The following is a 14,361-nucleotide window of genomic DNA, read 5'->3' on the forward strand; positions in this document are numbered from 1 at the left end:
AGGTCAGATATAAAGTTAGAGAGATTAAAAACTGCAGCAGATGCTTTACTGTTGGTCTTGAAGAAACAGAATGCCATGTTTTGGAGGGGGCCACGTGGCAGGGAACTGTAGGCAGCCTTGAGTTGCTGAGAGCTATCCCAAGCCAACAGTCAGCAAGAAAATGGGAACCTGAGTCCTACAACCACAAGGAATTGGATTCTGCCAACATTATGAGTGAACTTAGAAGACTGTGAGCTCCAGATGAAACCACAGACCTGACTGACATCATGATTTCAGCCTTGCGAGACCCTGAGCAGAAGGCCCAGCAAAAACATGTTGAACTCCTGACCCATGGAAACTTAGATAATAATTGTGTGTAGTTTCAAGTCACTAGGTTTATAGTAGTATGTTACACAGCAGTAGAAAACTAATACACTCTGTTATTTTGGTCTTGAATATAATTACTTTTTACTAAACTGTACATTTTTATTTTAATTTTGCCTTTGGGTCTAGGAAACAATGGTATAGTCAGTCTGGTTTAAAAGCTGTCAAACTAGAAGTTTCTGAGTCTTTCACTTGTCTTCCAATATACAATATTGGGAAGCTGCAGAAAAGTAAGAAAAATGTATAAGTATGAAAACTAGGATAGAAGTTCAATCATATAGAAGAATCTGAGGAGGAATTTAAAAATTGTCCATTCTACTGTGTATTACCATATCGAATTTTAAGTCAAGCAGTCTTATTTTACAAAAAAACGTTTCATGTTCTGTATATATCTTTTTAACATGGTATTGGAATGAAAGCACTTAATGGACCCACCTATGAATCTGCCATGGGAAGTAGAGACATAGTTAAAGCAAGTAGAAAAACCTTCCCTTTTATCCTATCCCATTTTCTGTGTTGATATTCTTACAGTGTGCTTCCAAAATACTGTGTATGTCTTATTTTGGAATAATCAACTTAGCTTGAACTGTTTTATAAAAAATGTCTAAAGTAGTTCTTCATTAATTTTCTGCTGTTTTTTAGTTATCCTTTTGAAATTGATTTCTGTAATTCACTTGTTATGGAATTGATTTGTGCAGGAGGGAAGTTCTGTATTTGTTATTTTGGTTAGTTTGCCTTAGGCTTTGTGGGACTAAATAACATTTGTAAGGTAAACATTCTTGGCTAGGTTGATATCTATGTGGGGCCCTTTAACAAAGGGAAGGATTTACTTACTTTTAAAATTCTAACTTGGCTTTGCCAAATTATATAGGTTATATGACTGATGCTTAGAAAAGGAACTGGTTGCTTATAAAAGAAATGGAAGGCTCCCCAGGCATTCTTCCTTTAGTAACTAGTTTTAAAGAAACTGCTCCTTGGGTGAGATTAGCTGTCACCATGGTTCTTTCAGCTGTTGACTTTCTTTAAGTCTTGACTAGAGCAAAATATGCTGTTTTATTTATTGTGTAGAACATCTTTAACTTAGATCAGGCATAGTACTACCAACTGAATTCACATAGACCATGCAATGACTGCCAAGTAAAAGCAGTATTGCTGTTGAAATCTCTTTTGTGCTGGATGCTATGCAACACTTCCACAGAATATGGCCTTTGGAGTCAAAGAAGTTGGTGCTCATTTGGTTTGGTGTTCCTGGATTTACTTTTTCTTTTCTTTTCTTCTTGATTTTGGTATTTTTGTGTTTGTACTAATTCTTGCTCCTTATTCTTTGATGATATGGATGGCCTGTGGGTAAGGTGGGGGAATGTGAGAGCTGTGTTATATGGGATTCTTGAAGTAGGCAACAATCAGAGTAGCTTATGATAGATGGTAGAGTTTTAGAATCTGAGCTTATGACAGATAGTACAATTTTAGAATCTAAAGAGGCTAGTAGGGATTTAGTTTACTGTTCAGTAATATGATAGTTAACAGAATAGACTTTGGAGTTTGGGTTAGATTTGTCATTTGCTAGCTGTATGACAGTGGGCAAGTTACTAAACATCACATTCAGTCTTCACAACTCTATAGTTGGAATTTTTAATCTTCTTTGAAAAGATGTGGAAATATTTAGGGAAATCAAGTACTTAGCTTAGTCCCAGGCTTATAATACATGTTAAATTAAAAGAAAGAAAAAAAAAGAACCATCCTAGATGAATGGTGAATGTAAATAGATTCTAAGAGTATGGAGAAGGAGAAGATTAAAATTAGAGTTAAACTTGATGATTGAACTACTTTTAATTTTATTCGTAAAATTCAATTTTCTGTGACAATTTTCAGCCTTGAATTAGATCTCATTTAAATCATTTTTTCTCCTTACCATAAAAATTATTTCTACTGTATACACTTCTAAAATATTTTGAACCTGAGTTCAGTTAAAAAGATGACAATTAAATTTAAAAGATCAGTGACCCTTGATTCATGTTGAGTGAAAGAAGAAAGAGAATTTATTCCTTAAATCTAATTTGACGGCAATATTACAGTTTGCTTTTGAGTTTTCTTCAGGATAAAAAGGAGACTATATGGTGTGTGTATATATAATAAACATATTATTTATTTGCTTTGGCTAAGCAAAGCACACCAGCTTATCAGGAGAAATTTTCTTGTTATTAAATTTTAAGAGAAAATTGTAATATGGGTTCTCAATATAGTTTGTGAACATGGATTTTTAGTGTGCTTATCCTAAAATAGACCATTACTTTAGAGGAACAGCAGCTGTTGGAATACTTACACCATCTCTCACAAATATACTACATATATATATATATATATATATACACACACACACACATATATATATATATATATGTTTCAGTTATTTTAAGATTAAATTCTTTTGAGAATATTCCTTTTACTGAGCCTTGGCTTGTACTAGAAAGTAGTAATACTTAATTTAAAACAATATGGTATCATAAGAATAAACTGCTGAGTAGAACAGAATACAAGTACAGAAATTGATCCAAATGTATAATATAAGAATTTAATAAGTGATAAAAGTAGTGTTATACAAGAGGCATAGACACACGCAAATTAGTATTATGCCATATAGGTATAAAGTAACTTTTCCTCAGTAAACCTTATAGGCAGAAAGGTCAGAACAGTGCATGAGAATACCATCTTCCTGTCATGTTGTAGAGGGACCTGAAGGGTTCAACTTTGCTATATAAACAGTGGGACATGCCTCAGGAGAAGGACCCTGCTCTTGTAATATTGATAGGGAAGCTGGGAGAAGGGCAAGAATGTCAATATGTACTAGGTGGATCCTTGCTGGTCAGAGAAATGACTTGGCTAGGGGAATTCTATCAATGCCTCTTAGATTAGCTTAGTATTCTTAGTATTCTTAGTATTCTTCAGATGAGCTGACTCAGTCTACTGAACCAGTTCATTGCTAAGCTTTGAGAATGGGGAAGGTAGGGAGCCACTAAGGCCCTCCAAGGTAGCATCTCATGGCACTAGGGAATGCTATTAGCATGATTGCTGCTTTACTTATCTGTCTTCCCAACCAGTTTATGGTCTCTGTAAGGACAGAGGTATGTTTTTTACCTTTATATCTTCAGCACCTTGCTAGCATAGTGCTTGGTCATAGTAGATAGTTAATAAATCAATTAATTACTTTTAATTGTGTATTTAATTAAATTTAATGTACCTGCACCTTAACATTTTTCAGGAAAAGCCATCCTTTTTTTAAATATTCTAAGATATATCCTCTTATTCCAATTATATTCTTAAGTATATGAAAACATTAAAATTGCACTTTGAATGGATTTTGAAACTATCTGAAAATACTGTGGAGGTACTAAGAAGTGATCAAATTAACTTCTTGTTAAAGATAGTGGGTCGAACACATATATTTCTATCTTCCACCTCTCCAAACTCATAAAAACAACAGCTAAGGGAATTTTTTTTAACAAACACGAGCTCCCAAACATAAAGACGATAGGAGAGCAGGTGATAGCAACAGTTTTTGGAAATTAGAAAGTAAAAAGATGTGTGATAATTGTCCTAACATATCCAAGAAAACTCAATCCTAAACTACTAGTAGAAGAAACTGAGAACAACCCAATTTTTAGTGTTTTGTAGAACCCATGTGTTTAAGAAATTGCTGGCATCAGTGAAAGGGGGTAAAATTGATGGCCAAACAGAAAGATTGGTTGAATGTCTATTTCAGAACCAGTTAGACATCTGGATTCCTTCCCCAGCTTTTTCCTATCAGTTAACTGCCTGATCCCAACTCTAGCTGAAGACCAGAGAAAAACAGACACAAACTGAAAACAGTGAAAGTTTATATACTAAATACTGAGATTTATCCTGAATCTCACAGCCCTCTTTTCTGATTTGGTTCCCAGAACCAGGCTTATACCCTTCAGGTGTGAGATTGGAAGATAATCTGTATACTCTGAATAATATGATTAGCCCAAGAGAAGTATCCTAAAGAGATGTACACTGAGTAGTCCCCAGTAAAAAGGGCAAGTCAGATCACTTTGAAGGCCACAGTAGACTAGACTGATGTACATTCAGTCAGCTTTTTAGTTTCCCAATTTAAAATTTGAGCAGATGGCTAAGCATCACCAGATATTTGAGAAAAGATTCTAACATGAAAGTAGAGTCAGAACAAACATGTACAAAGAAGCAACTTGGAGAAGATAGGGACTATGCAAGACGAGGAAAACCTAAAAGGCAAAACAAAACAAACAATCGTCAGTAGCATTAGAAAGATAAGAGAAAATAAACTACATGTAAAAAGCAAGATCAGAATGCTGCATAAAAGGAGAAGTGCAGAGAACAAAAAGAATGTTTAGAAATTAAAAATATGATAGCAGAAAACACTTAAAGGAGGGTTTGGAAAATAAAGTTAAAAATATGTTCCAGAGAGAAGAGTAAAAAGAAAAAGAGATAGAACATGGGAAATAGAAAAGATATAAGAATATTAAGGGACAGTCTAGGTGATCCAGCATTTGAATACTAAGCATTCTAGAAAAATAAAGCAAAAATGAAGGGAAGGAATTCATCACAGAAATAATACGGGAAATTTCCCAAAATTCTAAGACATGAACATGCAGATTAAAGGACCCACCAAGTATCCAACAAAAGGGATGAAAAGAGACTTATATCAAGGCATACTGTGAATTTTCAGAGCTCAGAGGACAAAGTGAAAATCCTAAATGTCTTTAGAGGTTAAAAACAGTATCTTGTATGGCTTGGCTATGTATTGCATTTATACAGTTATAATAATTAAGTGCTAAAAGTTAATATAGGTAATTAATCCATTGGTTTATCTCTGTTGTAGAGGAATACGTGAATGGACACTGCACAGATATTTGGTGCTGGTGTGTTAAGAATGTGAAAGAGGCCTTCCCTGGTGGCGCAGTGGTTGAGAGTCCGCCTGCCGATGCAGGGGACGCGGGTTCGTGCCCCGGTCCGGGAAGATCCCACGTGCCACGGAGTGGCTAGGCCTGTGAGCCATGGCTGCTGAGCCTGCACGTCTGGAGCCTGTGCTCCGCAACGGGAGAGGCCACAACAGTGAGAGGCCCGCGTACTGCAAAAAAAAAAAAAAAAGAATGTGAAAGAGACCTTAAACCCCCATCTTCCATGGTGGAAAGTCAATAGATAATGCTTAGAACTAAAAAACCCCACAATAGCCAAAAGGCAGAAACAACCCTAGTGTCCATTGATGGATGGATAAACAAAATGTGGTATATACATATAATGGAATATTATTTAGCCTTAAAAAAGGAAATTTGGGCACATGCTACAACATGGATGAACCTTGAAGACATTATGCTAAGTGAAATAAGCCAGGCATGAAAGGACAAATATTGTATAGTTCCACTTATCTGAGGTTCCTGAAGTAGTCAAATTCATAAAGACAGAAGGTAGAATGATGGTTTCCAGGGACTAACGGTAAAAGGGATGAGGAGTTAATGTTTAATGGGTACAGAGTTTCAGTTGGGGAAGATGAAGAAGTTCTGAAGATGGGTGGTGGTGATGGTTGTACAACAAGGTGAATGTACCTAATGCCACAGAGCTGTACAGTTAAAAATGGTTAAAATGGAAAATTTTATGTCAAATTTTACCACAATTAAAAAAAAACCTAAAGAAATAAGCAGTAGCACACATAAGCATGGTATGTAGAGATAAAGATGTAAGCATCGAAAGAGTGGTTGCTTCTGGGGAGCAGGATTTGGGGAGAAAGAGGAGAGGAGGAAACGGTTGTTTCTCATAAGAAACTCTTTATGTATAACTTAACTATGCATAGTTTTGCATGTATAACTTAGGGAAGATATATTGAACAAAAAAAAAAGAAAAACAAGTCAGATTAGGTGTATGTGTATAACATGGGATTTGTTGGTGGACTGGATATGAGGTAGTAAATGTTCCAACTCTCAGGGTACAGAGGAAGCGTTCCCTTATTTAAGGGACTATTTATACCTATCTATGGCATTATTGATTTTTTTCTTTTATGTGGGTAATTGAGGAGTCTCCAGTCTTCAGATTCATAGCTGTAACAAGGTGGGAAAGGAATTTGTGTTAGTTGTAAGTTAAACTGAGGTCCATTCAAATCTCTGTTGTATTGTGTACCTTATTAAAGAAGTGAACAGATAAATTTGATTTAATAGGCAACAAAGCAAATTAAAAAAAATAATATAAAAATCTTGAAAGTGATGATAAAGGTTGCAAATTTGTGATAACCAGAATGTTCTCTTTCCCTTGCCTTGAATTCTTAAGTTAAATATTTACCATTGTTCAGAAGAGAATATGAGTTCTTCAATACCTTCCTTTGGTTGCAAAATGTCACACTACCTCACCCCTGCCACTGTTGCAGGTTCACACTCATTTCATACTTGGGCATGTGTTCTGGTGAGTGAGTAGTCCCTGTGCTGCTGCAGGAGAAGATGGGGAAAGAGGGAGTTAAAAGAGCAGTGAAGGAAAGTAGTGCTGATAGGCTAGCCTACATATAATTTGACTTGGCCTCAGAGTTCTGTGGGAGAGAGCCAGTGTTAACTTTCTGTTAAATTTACAATAAAGGAAAATGACCTACACTATGAAGTTTTTCTTCGGTGGTTCATAGAATAACTGAACTTCATTCCATTACAATATTTCTGGGATTTCTTACAGCCTCCAAGTATCATGAATAATTGTACCACACTAATGTGGAAATGAAGTTCAGGTCACTGAACTCACTTTTTTTTTCTTTGTTTTTTTGCGGTACGCGGGCCTCTCACTGTTATGGCCTCTCCCGTTGCGGAGCACAGGCTCCAGGACACGCAGGCTCAGCGGCCATGGCTCACGGGCCCAGCCGCTCCATGGCATGTGGGATCTTCCTGGACTGGGGCACGAACCCGCGTCCCCTGCATCAGCAGGCGGACTCTCAACCACTGCGCCACCAGGGAAGCCCTGAACTCACTTTTGACTTGAACTTGAGACCAGCACTTTAGATCTAACTTATCAGGTGGAAATGAATTGATCTTATTGACATAAATAAGATGCTACCTGTTTGTGTTTTTATTATATAATTTAGCCTCTGAAATATGCAAGGACATGAAAGGTTATTTAAAATGATGCCTTAAATATAATATGTAAATATACAGCCTAAGTGGTGTTAAATATTACTGTACAGGGGGCCAAGAACAGCCACTTTATTATCAGATTAAGTTTATTTATTATTATTTTTTAAAAAGCCTTTATTTATTTTCAAATTTTATTTATTTATTTATTTTTGGCTGCGTTGGGTCTTTGTTGCTGCACACGGGCTTTCTCTAGTTGGGGTGAGCAGGTGCTACTCTTTGTTGTGGTGAGCGGGGCTTCTCATTGCGGTGGCTTCTCTAGTTGCAGAGCAAGGCTCCAGGCATGTGGGCTTCAGTAGTTGTGGTGCGTGGGCTCAGCAGTTGTGGTTTGCAGGCTCTAGAGCGCAGGCTCAGTAGTTGTGGCGCATGGGCTTAGTTGTTCCGCGGCATGTGGGATCTTCCTAGACCAGGGCTTGAACCCGTGTCCCCTGATTGGCAGGCAGATTCTTAACCGCTGCGCCACCAGGGAAGCGCCAAGCCTTTATTTATTTGCTTATTTATTTTTGGCCGTACAGTGCAGCTTGCCCGGGCCCTTTGGCAGTAGAAGCACGGAGTCCTAACCACTGGACAACCAGGGAATTCCCATTATCAGATTAAGTTTAGATCAGGTCAGACACAGCCTCTCTCTGCCTTTCTAAATGATGAATGGAAGCAAGATGTATTTTCATCTCATTGGAATGAACTATTAAAGTTTATGTTTAATAGGTAGTGATCTCATTACAGGTCTGAATGAACTAGTATTCTTTTTTTTTTTTTTTGCTTTGTAATCAGTATATTAAGGAGACATTCATACATTTCAAGAATTGCTTAATTCTAATATCCAGATTTAAGCTTATGAGAATATGACTTTAAACATACAATTAAAGCTATTCATAATTTGATATACTACCAACATTAAATTACAGTTTCTTTGGAGCATAAGTTAAATGGTTTAAAGTAAGCCTGTAATATACCTGCAAAACACCTTCCTAACTCATACATGCAAATTACTTCTTCATGTAAAGGTCTCATCACTCCAGCCTCTAAGTTACCCTGCTCCAGAAGTCACTACTCTTAAGTAAGGCTTACTGTGGTCCAAAGAGAAGGAAAAAAAAAAGTAACCAGGACCAATAACTAGATATATTAAAAAAAGATGGCCCAGCAGAAGGGAATGCAGTTCTACAAATGCAAGCCCTCAAGAAGCAGCATGTTATATGATAAACCCCTTCTTTAGAAAGGTATCATTCCTATCACTGATACCACAGGCTAAATTAAATTATATAGCATGCCATCTTCAAGTAACAGTTGAGGCAATAGAATAAATGCAGAGGCATCGCAATGAATCCCATTTAATACCACTATACAGACCAAGACTTCTCTACAAATTCTTTGACTGCCAGTTAAATACAGTTTTAACTTCATAGCTGAACAATTAAGGGTCATACACTGAAGTCAATACATATACCTGGCATTTCAGTCTAAGCTATTCCATGTACATAGCTGAAATCAGTTACAAAGTATGGCCTAACAAATGCTAGGGGAAATTTTTTAAAGTAGTTTTTACAAGTATTAAACTTATCTTGCACACTGAAGTCATCATACATACAGGGCAAAGTCAGCTCTTTTATATTTGAGTTTATTCTTCATTTAACTTTTAAAACACTACTATAGTTGAGTATTAAAACAAACAATAGCAAGTAGTGAGCATATTATGATTATAGTCCTTCACTCAATCACTACTGCAAATAAAATGCCAGCAGTGAGTGTTATTCACTGGCCCCATTAGGAGGTCTGACACTGAACACCACCCCGAGGATGATGTTCATCATCCTCATATGCTTCTCCATTGTAATGGCGCTGTCTTTCCTGATTTGGATCAAAGTCCACTAGTTCTACCTGGTCCATTTCATCAGTCTCTTCCACTTCCTTCCTCTCAGGTTGGAGTTTTTCCAGCAAAGAGAGTTCATCATGGGGGAGAAAGCCATTCTCAGGAAAGTTTTCCTTAAATTCATTGATTATGCGACCCTTTTAATATGGTCTACGATAAACTGGCATGCCTTCATTTAGCACACACTTGATATCTCCACGCTTGACAATCTGACCTGGATGAGAAGTGATGACTGTGGTGCTCTTGTCAAGAGTAGATATCGGCTTTTGGAAGTCACACAATGTCTCAGCCAGCTGTATGTCCATACACATGAAAAGGTCTTCTCCTCGTCAAGTAAAAACAGCATGGTCCTTCTGATCTAAAATGATGATAATACCTCCTGGCTCCAGTCCTGGTTCTTGGTGTCTCCTTCACCATGGAATGTTATCTTCTGGCCATCTTTCATGCCTTTGTCAATATGAACTTCTAGAATTTTCTTCTCTCAAACTATCTTCCTTCCATTGCAGCTTTTACATCTATCTTTAGGACTGATCTGCCCCCCATGGTCCTGGCACTCCATGCAGACAGACTGAATTTGCTGAACCATTACAGGTCCTATTTGATGAATTATTATTTGCATTCCAGTACCTCGGCAATTGGGACAGCACTTTACTGCTCCTTTCTTAGCATCTCGGGCTTCACATTTGTCACAAATCACATTCTTTTGCAGAGCTAGTTTTCTTTTTGCACCATTATATAAATCTTCTAAGGTTACTGTGAGTTGATGCACAACATTTTTACCTCTCCTTTCTCTTTGCATCCTACCTCTTCCTCCAAAAAACATATCAAAGATGTCCATGGGGGAGCCCAAACCACCACCTGCTCCACCTTGTTTAACTGCCTGCTCTCCTCCTTTGTCATATAATTCCCTTTGCATCAGAGAGCACTTCAAAAGCTTGAGAAATCTGTTTAAACTTCTCTCCTACATTTGGATTCTTATCAGGGTGGTACTTCAAGGCCAGTTGCCTGTAAGCCTTTTTCAGTTCTTCTTGGGTAGCATTGGGTTTGACCCCCAGAACATCACAAGTGGTTTCTTTCACCGTTTTGTACAGCCGGTGAGATGAGTGGGCGGATGCCGGTGTTGGGGAGCGGGAAGGAGCGCGTTGCGGTGCGCAGCTCGGGCAGCCGCCACTCCTCTGCCTTTTTAAGGAGCGTACTATGTTACTCTGCTTGTGTATGGATGATGTTTTCTCAAGTCATATATAACAACTGCATGATTAAAATATGGAATATATATTTTAAAACAAAGACTTGCTTCTCTTTTACTTGCATCTCTTTATATGGTTGGGGTCCCCCACTCCATTTCCTTTCCTTTTTCTTTTATTTTTTCCCTATTTATTTCTCTCTTTTTCTCTCTCTCTCTCTCTTTCTGTGTTTCCCTCTCTCTTAGTTCTAGAAATCCTGCTTGTAAGACCTGAGAATTCAGCTTCATCTTGAGCAGCCTTACATGCTGACCACCGCAACTGGGAATCTTTATTTTAAAAAGTCAACCATGATATAAGATCTGAAACCGTAATAAAGTTTGAGAATCATGGTATTTGCTCTCTATTATGTGTATGTTTAGCTGTGTGGATAATGGTTCTTTGGTCTGAAGAACAGTTCCAAGTTTGACATTTTTAAAGGGTTTAAATTCAAGGATAAGAACTCATCAGTTCTGGTTCTTCCCAGATCCCAGATTTTCTTGATGTTCTGATATGCTTTCACTATTAATTCTAATTAGATTCTAATATCTAATCTTATATTAACACAGTGAATGTACAAAGCAAACAAGGACACTAAAGACATGCTTTAAAATGGTTGTTAAGTCTTGCATATTTTTACTTAAATGTGATTAATCCTTGGGCCCTGCCTACAGATAGTAATTTATTCTACTGTTTGAACTGCATCTTAAATTTGGTGAATGCTTTCTCACATTTCATGCTTCTTTACCCCAAGTTTAGATCTGTTTAATATCATTTTATAAAATAGATCTCATAGAGATCGGGTCATTTGGTCATTTCAACTGTCTTTTATTTTTTAGTGCTTTCATTGGGCTAGCAGGGATCATTAATACCCAAGAAAATTGGTCTCATGTAATTGACTATAAAAATTACTGTAACATTTTATAAGTAGGAGAATTATGAGTTATAAAATGTTACAATCAAAGAGGCATTAGCACCAATCAAAGCTACTTTTACTTTAAAAAGATTGAGTTTGATTATTTGGTTATAAGAACACTTCGAGATAGTGGTCTAAGAATGTAGACCCTTAAATGGGAGAAAGGAGACTGGATCCATTGCTGACTCTCTCAAGGACCATAGGCATTTACTTATTATCAACTTGGCTTGCACTAATTGCAGACTAGGAGAGATGGTGCCTTACCTTATCTTTGTCATGCAGTTATAGTGATAATAGAGAATACAGAGCAGCAGTCAACTCTCTTTGTAATAATTTTTAGAGAAAATTAGCTTATATCCATTCCTAGTCAAGTCTTTCTTGTAGAAAATTTTTTTTGTAGTGTCTTCAATATTAAAGAGCATAGGTTTGGAGTCAAGAAAGCTGGGTTGAAACTTCTCAGTTATAATGGGCAAAACACTTAATCTAAGCCTTATTTTCCTTTTTTATTAATGTGTCAAATAAGATCATGTATGTAAAGTACTTAGACACACAGTAGGCACTTAATAAATATGGCATTTTTGGATGTTTTTGTTTTGAGATCTATGTGATTTTATCAGGCAATTAGTCTTCAGTTGGGGTAGCTTGGGTATTGATAGCTTAATACCAGCTGTCTTTCTGCCTGTCCATCTTCTTATTAAATGATTGCAACTACATTTTTTTCATGAGTAGTTTTTTTTTTTTTTTTTTTTTTTTCTTTTTGCGGTATGCGGGCCTCTCACTGTCGTGGCCTCTCCCGTTGCGGAGCACAGGCTCCGGACGCGCAGGCCCAGCGGCCATGGCTCACGGGCCCAGCCGCTCCGCGGCATATGGGATCCTCCCAGACCGGGGCACGAACCCGTATCCCCTGCATCCGCAGGCGGACTCTCAACCACTGCGCCACCAGGGAGGCCCTCATGAGTAGTTTTAAACAAACTGATTTGGGAAAGCATGAGCCACTACTTTTAGAGGGAAAAAAAAATTTTTTAACCTGAAGGTCTTCCTTATTTTTTTCAGGCTTCAGTGTTAAGAAATGCAGGGTTTTTGTTTGTTTTGTTTTTTGTACTATACTGCAATAATTGCTTTAATGTCAGTCAGAAACCAAACCTTACATCTGCTTAAATGGGCAATTCAGACCATAGAAATTAGTGAGACTTAAATGGATATCTTTATTTTGTTGATGGAAATTGTATTTTGGGTTCTTAGTCTTTCTACAGTCTCTTGAAGTAACTTCACTATGCATGTGGTGATTGTGTTTCTAAGTTACTAGATTGAGCTATACTCTGAGCTCAGTGTATTTTCTCATCTCCTGTGCTGATACTTCTTGGTATGAACAAGTCAGTTTACTGGTATGCTGTACTTTCCTTTTGACAATTCTAGACGCCTGCCACGTGTGCAGAGTGTAGTGGAGCCAAGTTTGAGGTTTGGATTTAGAGCCCTCCCCAAATCCCCGTGGTGTGCCCTTTGACCTGGGGGATAGTTCTTACTGGCCCTGGAGAAATCCAGTTGAGAATTCCTAGGATTGTTGTGCTCTCAGTGAGTGCTTTATTCTTGTCCTCTGCCAGATATTTTCTTTACTGAGCAAAAAAACTCCATCAAAATAATGGTAAGGGAACTGGTATGTGAGGAAATAAAAAGAAAGGAAGAAAAAGAAATATTCAAATATATTCAGGAGGGCCAGAGATGTGGACCTAAGGATGTTCTAGAAAAAGAGGAATCTATTTTCTCACATCCTACTAGATCTCCCTGCTAAAAACTTTTAGCAAGTAACCCTAGAGTAGCTTTAAAATTAAAAATATTTACATACAATATATCTTTTTTTTGGTGCCCATAAGTTTTTAAACATGCAAAAATTCATGTAAACACCACCACAAACAGAACAACTCCATCACTTCCCGCTACCCCTTTGTAGTCAAACCATCTCTCTATTCCTAACCCCTTGGCCATTGATCATGAAGTTTATCAAAAGTATAGGTTGGGAAGCACATTGAACAGATAAGGAGGACTACCAGAAACTTCAGTTAATTAATTATTGCTAATTATTATCTCACTGATTGAGAATGTGACATTTCTCTTATCCCCTCTTGTTTAGGATCTTAACAGAGAAATGAACCCCAAACTAAAAATGCAGAAAAATTAAATTTTTGCAATTGAATAGTGACAGATGACCACCTAAGTTGTTGCTTTTTTAGGTCTATGTGATTCTAAGCTTTAGAGGCTTTATGACCTTTGAACCTGACTGTACTGGGATGAATTCTTTCTGTCTTCTTTAGGAGGTGAATGGATAAATGACTGCACCAAGATGGCTAGGGAATAAAACTCTGGACTGGGAAGTATGGGAAGTGGTTAGATCATTAGAGGTGAATTTTTCACTCATAGACTCTTTTCTTCTTTGTTCTTTGTGAGAGGCTATTGAACAAAGCTGTGGCAAGAGTTTATACTGTGAGCCGGAAGTTTTCAACTGACTACATTTTATTTGTTTTGAAAGCTTGCAAAAAAGTTGTTTTGTTGACAAGTTCAGGCTACTTTACCTTCCTGACATAATTTTCTAATTGCACGTCTACAGCAAATGTAGAACAGCTTCCAATTATTACTTTGTGTGTGCATGCAGAGGAGAAAATGCTCTGCAGATTGGGGCATTTGTCTGGGGGGAAAGAAAAGGCCTTGTCATGTTGTAGTGCCTACTTGCACGTGTGTGTTTGCTTAAACTCAGAAGTCAGCCAACCATTGAGGCCTCTAGTGTGGTTAGCTATTAAAACAGAACAGCGATAATGGATCTTTATATAAATGTTTAAGTATTTG

General features: G+C 37.3%; 1 protein-coding gene and 1 pseudogene across 5 annotated transcripts in view; one reads left to right on the forward strand and one right to left on the reverse strand.

Moving 5' to 3' along the window:
- EXOC6B (exocyst complex component 6B) overlaps positions 1–14,361 on the forward strand; it is a 722,789-nt gene that overhangs the window by 120,020 nt on the left and 588,408 nt on the right. The window lies entirely within an intron of this gene.
- LOC308627624 (dnaJ homolog subfamily A member 1-like) lies at positions 7,459–11,497 on the reverse strand (annotated as a pseudogene). The gene has a single exon. The product of its transcript is annotated as a dnaJ homolog subfamily A member 1-like (transcript).

Source organism: Mesoplodon bidens, assembly GCF_964165515.1.
Source record: "Mesoplodon bidens genome assembly, chromosome: 14".
NCBI lineage: Eukaryota > Metazoa > Chordata > Mammalia > Artiodactyla > Ziphiidae > Mesoplodon > Mesoplodon bidens.